Raw genomic sequence first — 13,959 nt, forward strand, 5'->3', positions numbered from 1 at the left:
TTTGCTTTGCTTTTCTTCCTTCTTTCCTCCCTCCCTGTCTTTCCTCACCAAGGACATTTTTTTTTCATTGTTTTTAGAGAGAGAAGAAGGAAGAGGTGAAGGAAGAGAGAGAAACATCAATGTGAGATAGAAGCATCAATGGGTACATTCCTGGATGGAGGATCATACATGCCCAGACCAGGAATCAAACCTGTAACCTAGGCATGTGTCCTAGCCAGAAATCTAACCTGCAACCTTTTGGTTATGGGACAATGCTCCAACCAACTAAGCCAAATCAGCTAGGGCTTCACAAGATTTCTAAACAGTCCAACTGTGGTGCTATAGGACCCTGGGGCAGGAACCCCAGCATGCTGGGGCCAGGGTGTTAGAGAGAGAAAGGTTGTCTGGCTCCCTGAACCCCACCACAGGGCCTGAAGTCTCTGGTGAAGGGAAGAAGGGACTCGGGAGAAAGGTCATTGGAGGCACTGTGACCCAGCTTCTCCACCAAGGAGGATGCTCCCCAGGACCAGCCTGAGGAAGGGAAGCACCACTCCTGAGGATGATTCAGAGCTGCCACGTCTAATTATAGGAGGACACCTGGGTGTGGGGAGCCCATGCCCCTCACCAAGCCTGAGTGTGCCAACTGTGTCTAACAGGCTCAAAGGCATGCTCAACTCCAGCCTTGATCTGTGAAGCCCTGGGTAGGGGCTTGCTGAGTTTGGCCAGCTCTTCTGGGTTAGGGCTCTGGACCCTGAAGTCTTGGCCCCAGGCCCAGACACCTGGTTTCGGCTCCGTGGCTCAGCAGGTGCTGCCTCCCTCCTCCGACCCAGGAGTCCAGGTGTCCGCTGTCATAAGGAGCTCCCTAAGCTATTGCTCCAAGCATCCTTTGGGAAAATATTTGCTCACTGTTTGCAGGCTTCCCTGTGCTTCCGTTTCCAGCCCCTAGTGGGGAACACCACTGTTTGCACTGGACTCTAGCAGCCAGCCCCTGGCTCTGGACTCTGCAGGCCATGCCCACTCTCCCTCTCAGGTCCAAGAGAACTTGGCAGAGCCCTGGCCGAGCCTCTACCCTGCCCTCTCTCCTCCTCACGTTCTTGGGATTAACCTAAATTCCCACGAGCAGAAAAATCTGTCCCTAGGCTGGCATCGTCTGCAAGAGGCAGCAGAGTCCTGGCCTGAAGTTTTCCAGGGACTCGGAAACCAGTGCCAGAGTACACACTGCCCACGCCTGCTTCCTCTGGTCAAACAACGTGTGGTGGCAGAGGCATGGAGCCCCAACTGCATGCTGTGCCGTTGATGTACGGAAGGCCAGATTTCACACGTCGTCGGGGGCATTACTTTCCTGCTTTGTAGAAGAGGACGTGGGGACTCGGAGAGAGTGCCTTGCTCAAGGTCACACAGCCAGAAAGTGGCACAGGTAGGATTTGAACCCAAGATCCAGACCCCAGTGCCCCTGAAGCTGGCCTGTCCTGCTTGGAGCCTGGGCCTGACCTGGCAGAGGAAAGAGCAGCATCGGCTTCCCTCCAGGACCCAAGTGTCCACACAGTTGCCACCTCCCCCTGAATATTTATCGGTCCCTATAACTGGGCTCCTGCATCAGTTTCCCTTGCTGCCTAGAAGCCTGGGCCCTGCTGCTCCTCCTGGTTCCAGCAGACAACACTGAGGCCTCATTTGGGCCCCATGCTCTCGCCAGGATCTGCTCAGCCCAGGACAGGTCCCTCGGCTGTAATCAATCTCCCTATCTTTGCCAAGGCTCCTGCCTCCTGGGTGGGTGGTGGGGGCAGTGGTGAAAAGGTAGGAAGGCTGGGACCTGGGAGGGACCCTCCCACCACTGCATGCACACACTCTCCTGGGCATCTTTTCCCCTGAAATGGAAAGGAATGCAGAGCCCTGAGTGGCTCCTGGTGCTCATCAAATGCTGGCCCCTACCCCATGTCCCCCACTGTTGTGCCTCCTGTCCTTCTCAGAGGCCTAGGGTCAGAGGGCACTCAAAGACCAACACCTCCGTCCCCTGGTTTTCAGGTGGAGACAATGGATGGAGGCCACAGAGCACCAGGGCCTACCTCAGGGGCTGTCCCAGGCCAAGGAGCCAGGGGAGCTGAGGGGTGGATGGGGCTATCGGGCTTAGGCTGATAACTGCGTATCTTCCAAAGAATAGCAAGAGATGGCCAGATAGGTTGGGACGGCTTGTTCCCACATCTGGACCCAAGGGAACCTGGCTGACCATGACTCAGCTCGGTTGGAACTGACATCTGCTCAGCAGCTGGCCTTGTCCCTGCTCAGTCCTTAATTTTAATTCTGTGCAATGCGGATGGGACATAGCACTATCATGGGGCCCATCGGTCCACTGCTTCTGTGTCTGGTGGAGGTGGCAGGTCCTCCCAGAGATCAGGTGACGGCCCTGCCTCTAAGGGCAATGACCAGGCTGGAGGAAGAAAGGAGGGAGGGAGAGCAGCGTGGGAGGAGGGAGAGAATGTCTCCCTACTCAGTCTCTTTCTGGCTGCCACACACACAGGTGCACTGAGACTGGGAGACAGGAGGTGGCAGACCTGCCTCACTGCAGCTGTGCCTGTCAGAGTGGAGGCTGGAATCCTAGCCTGGCAATTCATTTCTGGAGTGTCCACTATGTGCCAGGCATTATTCTAAGTCCTTTGCAAGGGCTGACTCACTCATTCCTCAATAAAAAAAAACCAACTTTTATATATCATCATTTTCTATTACAGCTTACATCCAATACTATTCTATATTAGTTTCAGGTGTACAGCACAGAGGTAGGTACTGTTATTATCCCATTTTACAGATGAAGAAATTGAGACCAGGGAGGTTAAGTCACTCACCCAAGGTCAGAGGAAAGTGGACTGGAATAGCCAGCACCACCCAGTTTACTTCAGAGCTCACTAAGTGGAAGGAAGGGGTGAAACATGATTTCTGCCTCACCACTGGCATCTCACAAGTGCCCCCCAGTTGGCTGCCAGCAGCTGCTTGGAAGCTGTAGGTGGAAAAACAATTGTAGTGTTGGCCCAGGGCTGCTGGAGGGGCCAGGGCCTCCCTTTTCCTGTCCTGCAGCCCTGACCGAGAGGACTGGGAAGGGCTTGGTGGGGGTGGGGAATGGGAGAGCACTCACTCAGAAGTGGGATTGGGTCTCCACGCAATCAGAGGGCAAGTGGGGCCCACCACTGGGTCCTAGAAGTGGGATGGAGAAAGTGGTCTCTACTCTGGCCTGGTCTCCCAGAACCTGGAGGGCAGGACAGTCTCAACAGCCACTGGCCAATTTCCCTTGCAACTGGAACAATAACAGAGTATCCATGGAGCACCTACTGAGTGCCAACAGGCCCTGTTGTGGGGACAGTGTGGAGGGAGCAGACCCAAGCCCTGCTCCTTCCTGTCTGGCAGGGAGAACATACAATACAATGACTAATGAGGAAAGTACCTGTTTACCAATACTCTGGGAAGAGATGGAGTGACTTGTCACAGACACTCAGTGAGGCTGTGGTGAGATTCACAACTAGGGGTGCTGAGCCTTTGTGACAGTGTTCTGAACCCAGCCAGCAACCACCCCTGGTGCCAGCCTCTGCATTGAGGAACTACTCTGCGATGGGTGGTCCCCACACCCACACGACCCTCCCAACAACTCCCTCAGGTGGGCGTCCGCATCCCCATTTTCCAGAAGTGGCAAGGCTCTGAATGGAGGAGCACTTGCCAGGGTCATCTAGTTGGGAAAGGTAGCACCAAGACCCCTCCCCAGATCACTGACACCAGAGCTCATGGCCTCCCTTAAACCTCTCTTGGGGACTACTGGTGTTTGGAGTCACGGGAGAGATCTATCCTGAGCAGGGCAGAGTGGGGTCAGGGCTCCAGCCAGGAGGCAGACTCCTCCTTCCCGCACTGGGACAGCTATGGGGATGGACCTCAGCTGACACACCCTTTCTTTTACAATGACACATCATTTACTAGCTTCAGCCCTACCTATGTGAACTCTCGATAATTTTGGTCTATTCTTTTAAGCAATAACACAGTTATAATTTAACCATTTGAGAGGAAATGAAATCCACACAATGTCTTGTTTGTGTTGTTGAAGAAAAACTATAATCGCCAACCATTTTTCAGGCACAGTACAGTAGAGTAAGAATCTAGGTGCTTATTGAGACAAGAAAGGTTATTTGCACCTAAACAAATGGCCCCAAACTGATATTTTGTTGTTGTTCTCATGTCAGTTATTAATGGTTGTTCTATCTCTTGTCTCATAGTCAGACTATTATTTCTAAAGGCACCTAGGGTTCCTTTGGAAAGTGGCAAACAAGCTTGATGCCACTTAGCAGCAAAGAGACTTTACTGTGAAAATATAGTCCACCAAGTACTGCTCAAGTTCAGGGAGCTCTGGAGACTCCAGAACAGAGCTCGGCGATTTGGTACAGTGTTGTTATGAGCCTGTACGGCAATTTTGTGCCCAGTAGAGAAAGGTTCCCTTTCCTCAAGACACTTGACTAACATCTGCTGGGCAACTGTCCTGATAAACACACAAATGCACCGTGTTTACTGTGTGAGTAGCACTCTTTAGAATTGTGTGTGCACAACCTATACAACCACTCATGTCAGTCCTTCTGGATGTTGCCAGAATTCCCTCTTCACCATCATGCTTTTATCTTTTCCCCTCCTTTTTACTCATTCATACCTTTTTCAGGCTTTATCTTTGTGATTGAAATATGGCTCTACAACTCATGAGACAGAGTCACTCCCCCTCCCACCTCAAAATAAAAAAGTCTAGGTAATGACTTTGGCCAAACTTGAGTCACATTATACCACTAACCCATCTGTGATCAGGAAAAGAGAATGTGTATTAGTCAAAACAGGCAACATAGCCCTGGCTGGTGTGGCTCAGTGGATTGGGTGCTGGCCTGAGAACCAAAGGGTCACTAGTTCAATTCTCAGTCAGGACACATGCCTGGGTTACAGTCTAAGTCCCCAGTGGGGGGTGCTGACATTGATGTTTTTCTCCCTCTTTCAACCTCCCTTCCCCTCTCCCTAAAAATAAATAAATAATTTTCAAGGTGTTAAAAAATAGGCAAGATTATGCTGTGTGTCAACTGATGGTCATTGGTGCCAATTCAGTGCCAGTCAGAATCCCCAAATTGGGGTGCAGTGAAGGAGGAGACTTTATTCAGTGCAAACAGCACAACTGAGATACAGCAGGGCTGCAGAACAGCAGGGCTATGGAACCACTCAGTAGTGTTATGTGGGGGTGACTTTGCCTGCAAGTCCCCCCGTCTGCCACAGATAAAAGTAACACTACCAAGACATGATCTGCTTGGGGAGGAGAGGTGGCCAATTCCTCAGGGGAAAAAGGCTAGGAGCCCCTTCCTCTAGAGGCTTTTACTGGGTTGTAATATACAGGAATACAGGGCGGCAAGCATCAAACAGTAGATAACATTTCAAAGAAATCTGATGGCTTAGTCTGAGTCAGTGTCTGTCAGGAAAGAGGGCTGCAGAAACTTTGGGAGACATATTCATTTCCTGCTCAGACCCTTAATATATGAATGAAAGCACTCTTAGCAAAGCAGGCTTCACAGGACTTTTAGGAATTCTTTCTTATGCCTGATTATCCCATATCTCACTCTAGCCAGGCAAGGGGCTGCACCACCTCCCCCGTCACAGGTTTCCAGGCTTAAGTGGATTAGAGCCAGGAAGTGCTTCTCCCAGAAGACACTGGGACTCAGCTATGTCAAAATAGCCAAGGGAGTGGGGGGAGGCGAGGGTCCATCACTCCCTCTTTGCTGCAGCCCCCAGAGTCCTTCCCTGATGGCCTCCCAAGTGATCATGTCTGGCTTAGGTTGCCCCTCCTCTGAGGAGTTGTACCCATCTCTGACTCACCGACCATGCACTGGGGGCTGGGGATGAAGCAGAGGCAGCGTTTGCTCCCAGAGATAAGCTTTGTCTCCTTAGTGGTTCGCATTCCGGAGGTTGCTCACTCAGCCTTAACCATGAGGGTAGTTACAACTCCTGAAACCAGGCAGAGCGGTTCCCAACAGTGTTCCAACTCAATTACGAAACAGCACCACTGTTGAGCAGCAGCGCTGTGAGGTGGCTATGGGCAGGAGGTGGCCCTGGCCCCACTATTAGCAGCTAGACAGCTAGGGTGCTCCCTTCTGTTCTCTGCTCTGGTCCAACAAAATAGCTCTGCTCAGCTTCACTGCTTAGCCTCTCTGTGTTACAGCTCCAACGCGGGAAAGATAGTCTTCCGTGGAAAGGGAAAGTGCCTTTCCAAGTCAAAGGTGAGGTGACTTATATAGAAAGAAACCTTTGCCCCTGGTCTCCGATTGGCCCATTCTCTTACAAAAGAGGACTCCAAATCTTTGCTGTGTGATTGGTCCAAAAAGCACTGTCCTGATTCATCAGAATAGAGCTGCTCTGATTGGTGAGTGGAAATGCTAATGAGGATCTAGCTCTACAGCTCTAATTGAATGGGGAAAGTCTCGGTCCTATTGGTTAAAATCAGATTCCAGGAACTCCTGGAAGGCTGGCTCAGCTGGCCAAGAACCAAGCACAGGCAGACAGCAATTTTGTGCAGGCTTCTCTGTTAACCACAGTTGGTACGAGAGGCACCTGTTTAGCAATGGCTGTTAGGTTCTGTTTTTTCTTTTTTTAAAAAATTTTGAGCACAGTTAGCCACCAGGAGACCTCTTGGTAGGTATTTTATTTCTCAGGGCTGACGCATGCAACACGCCATCTGAAACCTCGGTAGCTTAAAAACAAAGATTTCTTGCTCATACTGAGTGTCTACTCCAGTTCGACTGGGGACTCTACACACCTTGGACTCACAGGGATCCAGACTAACAAATGCTATGGGTCAAAACGTACTCCTGACATTACCGTTGCAAAGGTGGCGCAGGGAGGGGGTGTTCTAGGGTAAGTGGAGGCAGTCTGGCTTCCTCACCCAGGTGTCTGGGCAGCTGAGGGAAGCAGTGTTCCCACAGCCTTAGAGGGGCCTGATAACTAGTGTTTTCATAGACTGGGTTCAATCAACTGTTCCCATAACATGAGGTGGGCTCACATGCACAGAATTATGTTATGTTATATAATTTCTGGCATCTTGCTCGCTTTGTTCCCCTCTGGTACTTAAACAGGTAGGGACTCCCTGCTGGGGGTGATGATGAAGAGAGACACACAGGGGGACAGGTGCCACGATGGGTGCCACGCTGGGGAACAAGGGCCATGACATGAGACACACAGACAGACACACAGCTTGCAGCGTGCATGACTCGCCCGTCTGTGAACAAAGGCATGGCAGACATCCCAATGCCTCCATGAATATTTTTCCATCAGCATGAATACCATGAACCTGACTGGCCTTGAAGGGTGTCAGTACAATTGGCATAGCCAGCAGGATTCGTGGCAGAATGCTATGGAGCCGGCACTCCCAGAGCGGGGCTTGGAGTGGCCCATCACTGGCTGGTAGTATTTGGTGGCTGGGCTCCTGGCAGCTTGGCCTCCCACCCCATGACTGTCCCTACGTCGGCAGTGCACGGACACAGAAGAGAAAGCCTGTGGATAGCGGGGAAGACCCTAGAAAAGCCCAGTGCCCGTGTGGCTGTGGGGGCCGTGGGGGCCGTGGGGGCCATGGGGGCCGTGGGGGCGTGGGGGCCGTGGGGGCCGTGGGCTGGGTGTTTCTTTCAGCCTCGGGAGCCGAGATAGCTGAAGTTCCAAGAGACCCGAGAGGGAGCAAAAGCCCTGAAGGCTGAAGAAAAGGAGACTGCACTTCCTGATGTGGCCAAGTTACGTAAACACAGAGGCAGAAAAAACAAGCCTTGAAGGCTTGAGTCTGTGCCCTGGTCAAAAGCCTCTGAGCAGCTGAGTTGCTGCAATCGCCCTCCCGTCTCATTGAGAGATTCAAGGGGAAAAGGGGGAACAGGAACTGAGGTCCCTGAGGAAAGCAGCCTGTGGCGCCTGGGGGAACTTTGGGTCTGGACATCCCCTTCCCGCCCCTGCCCCACACGGACCTGGAACACAGTTGCTGGGAGTGACTGGCCAGAGGGCGGGCCAGGCGGGCCAGCACCCGGAAAGCTCTGCTCCCGACACGCTGATCAGAAGAGGCAGGGTCCACAGGCAAGCAGTGTGGGCTGCTGTGCCTGTGGGTCAAGGCCAGCACTCAGAGCTGAGGTCTGCAGCAGTGTTCCAGTAGGAGGGGCAGCCGTGGGAGCCGTTAGAGCTGGCGGTGTGACTCGGGAGGCTGTGAGAAAGCAGGCTAGAGCTGTCACGAGACAGGGAAGCAGGTGCTGGCACCCAGAAGGCTCACTGATAAGGTCGGGCCAGAGAGCCGAGGTGGTGGCAGACTAGCTCAGGGCCTGTCAAAGAGGTCCTGGAAGATGACAGCGGCACCTGGAGCCACAGAGACAGCAGTCACCAGAGTCGCAGAAACAGTGGCCCAGCGACCCAAGGGGATGCAGTGGTGGTGCCAACTGGTGCCCACCAGGCGGCGTGTGGTGCTGCACAAGTGCCACTCCTGGTGCTCTCGCAGCGGCGTCCAGAGCAGACCTAAATTATCAGTCCAAACCCCAAGGGCTGTGACCCAAAAAGGCCCGTCCTGTGCGTCTAAAGGGCCGTTTGGCTGTGCCAGTCTCCCGAGAAGAGGGAGAAAATACCCTGCTAGACCCTGTGAGCCAGACGTGCATGTGACACAGGAAGGCTTTGGATGGGGTTTGTGGCAGTGACGGGAATGGCGTCATCAACCCTTGGGTCTCTGGTCCCAACTACGCAAGGGAGCAGAGGTATGGTCCTCCTTGACTAAAAAGCAGTTGGTCGCAGTATATGCTGCCCTGCTGGCCACAGAGGCCATAACAGAAACTGCCCTCATGACAGTTAGGACCACCTATCCCATTGCAGGGTGGGTCAGAGACTGGATGGCCAAGCCTTGTAGTGGGACGGCTCAGACGCCCACATTAGCTAAGTGGGGGGCTTATCTGCAACAAAGCAGTACTCTGTCCACCAGCCCTTTGCAGGCTGAGCTACCGAAAGTGTTTAGGTCCAGTTATTTATGTAGATAAGAAATCCACAGTTCCTGTCCCTACAGAAGAGATGGAAGCTAGTCCCTTCCAAGAGGGGCAGGCACCCATTCCCTCAGATGCATGGTACACTGATGGGTCCGGCAGGGGCCAGCCTGCTGTGGGGACCACCGTAGCAATTCAACCAGAGACAGAGACGATCTGGTTTGACACTGGTGTGGGGCAGAGCAGCCAGTGGGCAGAACTCTGAGTGATTTGGCTTGTGGTGGTCAATGAAACCCCGCCCCTGACTATTTGCACAACAGCTGGGCAGTGTACTAGGGGCTGACATTGTGGATCTCTACCCAGCATAGAAATAAATGGATGGTTATGCATAGACCATTGTGGGGACAAATGGATGGTTATGCATAGACCATTGTGGGGACAGGCTTTGTGGCAAGACTCACGGGAGTTAGGCCACCAGAAAGAAATCACTGTATCATGTTATTGGACATGCACCTCTTGCTTTTGCTGGGAATGATGCGGCTGACACTCTACCCAAGATGCAGTGGCTAGAAACAGTACCTGCCAGTCCCTCAGGAAGGGAAGTAGCCCAGTGGCTACACTGTCATCTCTTACACACTGGACAGGAGACCATGGGGTCCACTATCAAAACTTGGGGGTCACCTGTTACGTTGGCAGAGGCACAAGAAGCCTGTGAGACCTGTGTTGTCTGCTCGTGAGAGCATCCCCAAAGGCCTGTGGGAACTCCTGGACAGGTGGTGCGGGGACGGGTGCCGCTGACCCGGTGGCAGGTGGATGTAATCAGGCCCCTACCTCATTCAGAGGGACGTAGGAATGCTATCACAGGTGTGGACACGGCCACAGGACTTTTAGCTGCTTACCCCGCATAGCATACAGATCAGACAGCAGTGATCGCTGCGCTGGAACAATTATGTGCTGCTTATGGGCGACCCCTAATCATTGGAAGTGATCCGAAGACACATTTTACTGGGGCCTTGGTACAACAGTGGGCTCGGGACTTGCAGATTGACTGGAAATTGCATGTGGCCTATCTTCCCCAAGCTGCTAAATGACCGAATGGTACAATGGTCTCTTAAAGCAGAGCCCACGAGCTGCAGCTGCCAGCCCTATGCTGAAGGGTTGGATGAAACACTTATGCGCTGTCCTCCAGATTCTAAATGAGAGGAGTCAGAGGTGGGGCCCAGCTCCGGTGGAAGCCTTGCTTCACCAGACTGTAGCTCCAATTCAGCTGCAGGTGCAGACTAAGGACGCCTTGCTGAAACCAGGCATGGGAAAACAGGGGAATGTTCTCTTGCCTGCTCTGGAGGGCCTGGCCTTGGGAAATAAGAGCCCCTCACATTGGTTGGGTGGCTTTTGTTGCCCTTGGGGCCAAGGGGTGGAGAGAAACTTCCCAATAGTGCCCTGGGTGATTGGGACACGGCCCCCAGCCTGAAAGGCGACATATCCAGGGCCAGCAGACCACAAAAGGCTTCTTCATGGCACCTTCGTGATTTCCCTATGGCCCATTACGTGTTCTCCTGTTACTGCAAGTAGATGCTGAATCCCCAACTGAGGCTCAAAGGGTCTGGTATTCATGTCCAGGAAGGACATAGGAACCCTCTGCCAGCCACTGACTTATTGGCTGACCAAAAACTTGCTTGTATATTGCTTGAGGGTCCTAACTTGCCTCTACTGGTGCTCGTAACTGCTGTCTTTTTGCCCTTAGGGTTCACAGTAACACCTCAGTGGACTGGGTTCATATCTATGCCTTAGTGGCTGACCAACCAGGACGCTGGGTCTGCACTCAACTCCCTCTGAGCACGTTGTCCAGCCTCCCATGGTGCATCTGTCCTGTTTCTGTCTCAAGCTGGACTTGACTTCAGAACCAGTGGAACAGCGAACATCCTTTGTGGAATGTTACCTGGACTAGTATCTATGCTGGGGCAAAGCAGAGGTATGACGGGTCCAAGCCCTTAAGTGGCTAGTCCATATGGGATGGCTCAGGGTGACTCACAGCTGAGGCCATGGGACTGGCTGGACCAGCTCCCCTTTGCATTGAGAACCCCAAATGACAAGCGGGCTGGACTCTGCCAGATCTGTGTCAGACCCATATTCTTGGACATTGCTGGGAGGCACAGAGTGGTGCATGGGCTGCAGTTCCGACTGGGACCCTCTGGGTGGGGGGACCACACAAGTGGCCTTACTTGTATGGAAACTGGACTGGCCATTATACCTAGGGGCGGCCTGACTACCTGTGTTTTGGCTGTGTGCTGTTGAAGCTTGCACTGCTACAGCAGCAGCACTTGTGTTTTGCTTGCTTGTTGCTGTAGCCGGTACTGCTGTTGTGGGTTATAGGTGCAGGACTCTACCCTCCTACCAAGGGACCTCATGGAAGATATCCTCGTGTAGACTGTAAGGTGAGAAACCCAGAAGGGGTAGATTGTAGGGTAAGTGGAGGCAGCCTGGCTTCCTCACCCAGGTGTCTGGGTAACCAAGGGAAGCAGTGTTCCCACAGGCTGGGAGGGGCCTGATGACCAGTGTTCTCATAGCCTTGAGACTGAGTCTGATAAACTGTTCCTGTAACATGATGTGGGCTCGCATGCACAGAATAATGTTATGTTATATAATTTCTGGTATCTTGCCCACTTTGTTCCCCTCTAGCACTCAAACAGGTAGGGACTCCCTGATGGAGGCGATGATAATGAGAGATACACAGGGGGACAGGTGCCATGATGGGTGCCACGCTGGGGAGCAAGGGCCATGACATGAGACATGCAGACAGACACATAGTTTGCGGCATGAGAGGCTCGCCCACCCATGAATAAAGGCATGCCAGACATCCCAACGGCTCTGAATATTTTTCCATCAGCATGAATACCATGAACCTGACTGGCCTTGAAGGGTGGCAACACAGGGAGGTACACAAAGAATATCCCACTGACTTCAAAAGTATGCACTTGGGAGATGCACAAGCCACTGAGCTCAGAGTTCATAAAGCAAGCCTGTGGCCACAACTAACTTCAGAGGGCAGATGGGTGTAGCCCTGTTCTGGCCTGGAAAGAAAGTCTGGAGTATACTGATCTGAACTTGAATCACATTCTACTCTAGGGGCAGTGGGGGATGAGCTGGGGGTGCGTAGGGGACCGTGACTGTTACAGCTGGGATTGAGGGATAAGAGTTCCTCAAGGAAGAGAGAAAGGTGCCAGCTGCCCCAAACAATGGTCTAGGTAAAGCAGCTAAGAGTCAGGCATCCCAGGGTGGAAGGGCCATGTGTGAGCACAGGGCAGCCACACCCAGCCGCTGGACAATGCAGTCGGAAGGAGCCCCGAGGGACCTGCAGGGCCCAGAACTCCAGGGAAGAAACACAGGCATATTCCAGCCCAGGGAATAGGGGACGAGGGGCCCGGCCTGGACTCCACAGAGACGTTTCAGATGTGGAGCCTCTGTCTATGTTTTACTTTCTGGTTCTTGTTTGGCTGTGGATAGGCAGAGGTGCCTAGTGAATAAGAATGATTACCAACATCCCTTAGAGTTTTAGACCCCATTTTACAGGGACTATCGGTACTTGGACTGAGTAAGGAATTTTCTCCAATTCATGGAGCAATTCGGGGAAACCTGCACTTACTAAGGACTTACTACATGCCAAGTCTGTGTCCACTTCTCAGGATTTCCTGTCTCTGTTACAGGAGCAAGGAAGCACAGAGGTTGAGGGCACATTGCAAAGCCAGGCAGGCCCAGCTCCAAAGCCTCAGGCTTCCCCCTGGCACCCTCAGCAGTCCTGGGGGTTGTCTGGGGCGGGGGAGCCAAGGGGAAGGAACAGTGGGCCTTTAAAAGGATGATGGTTCCAGCATGTGAACAAGAAACTTGGGGAACCACATGGATGTCGGCAGGACTGCCTTTCAGGCACATTCCTGAGCTCCGAAAGGAGAAATAAGTGTTCCCTTGTCTGCGAGCTAAAGAGACAGCAATATTGTGGTGTAACGAGGACCAGATGGGCTTCAGGAATTTCCAAAGCCATTTTAGTGTATTAGACAAAATAGCCTCCCAGCCACACACCACAATTTTGGCCTCCTGGGTATCAGTTACTGGGACGACCTGTGGGCTACACGCACTGGCCAGAATGGAGTGGGCCTCTGGCTGGGCCCCCGGCCACTCCCCCTGGCCCAGTAGGAACCTCCCCCACTTGTGACACCTTCCCAGAGCACCAAGGTCAGGGCACACACCAAGAATCTCCCACTCAGAGTCAGAAAGGGATGTGAAGTCCCAGAAGCTACCTGTCCAGATTGCTCCTTGATGCACCCAAGGGCACCGTCCCTGTGCCGTGCGCTCTATCATCGCACGCAGACACCGTTGCATGGGAATGAAGCCATTTCATATTGCCGGTGCTTGAACTGTGCTTGAACCTGGGAGCATGGCACTGTGTCAGTCGCAATTATGATGAGAATGCCCTCGTTCCCACCTATACCAACTGAGCACTTGCCTGTGCCAGGGCATCTCATGGGGGAGATTGAGAGGCTCAGCGCTTCAGTCAAGGCCTCACAGCAAATCCAGCTGTAACTATTGTGAGACACTGCCTCCCCACCGGCCTAGCTCCTACGTGGAGCAATGCCCCCTGTCTGTCCAGGCCTCTGTTTCCCTATCTGTGCAATAAGAGATTCGACAGTGAGCCATGACGGTCCTTCCCACACTCACCCTCTGGACCCTAATTCTGTCCTCGAATGACTCAGAGACCACATGGAAGCCCCACTTCCACTGACTCACACTGTCCTCTGTAGACTCTGTAGAGGGAGCAGTGAGCCTCAGAGAGGGGATGCCATCTGCCCAGTCACTACTCAGGCTACTGACAAAGGCAGGTTGGAACGCAGGCTGGCCACCTCCAAAATCTGCGTCCTTTCTCCAGCCCCCCCACCCCCAGTAGAGATCACGGCTCCTCCATGAAGGCATGTCAACCATACCCTCACCTTCAGAGCAGCAGGGAAAT

The sequence above is a fragment of the Artibeus jamaicensis genome, unplaced genomic scaffold (assembly GCF_021234435.1).
Source record: "Artibeus jamaicensis isolate MK-2021 breed Jamaican fruit bat unplaced genomic scaffold, CSHL_Jam_final contig_793, whole genome shotgun sequence".
In the NCBI taxonomy this organism is placed as follows: Eukaryota; Metazoa; Chordata; class Mammalia; order Chiroptera; family Phyllostomidae; genus Artibeus; species Artibeus jamaicensis.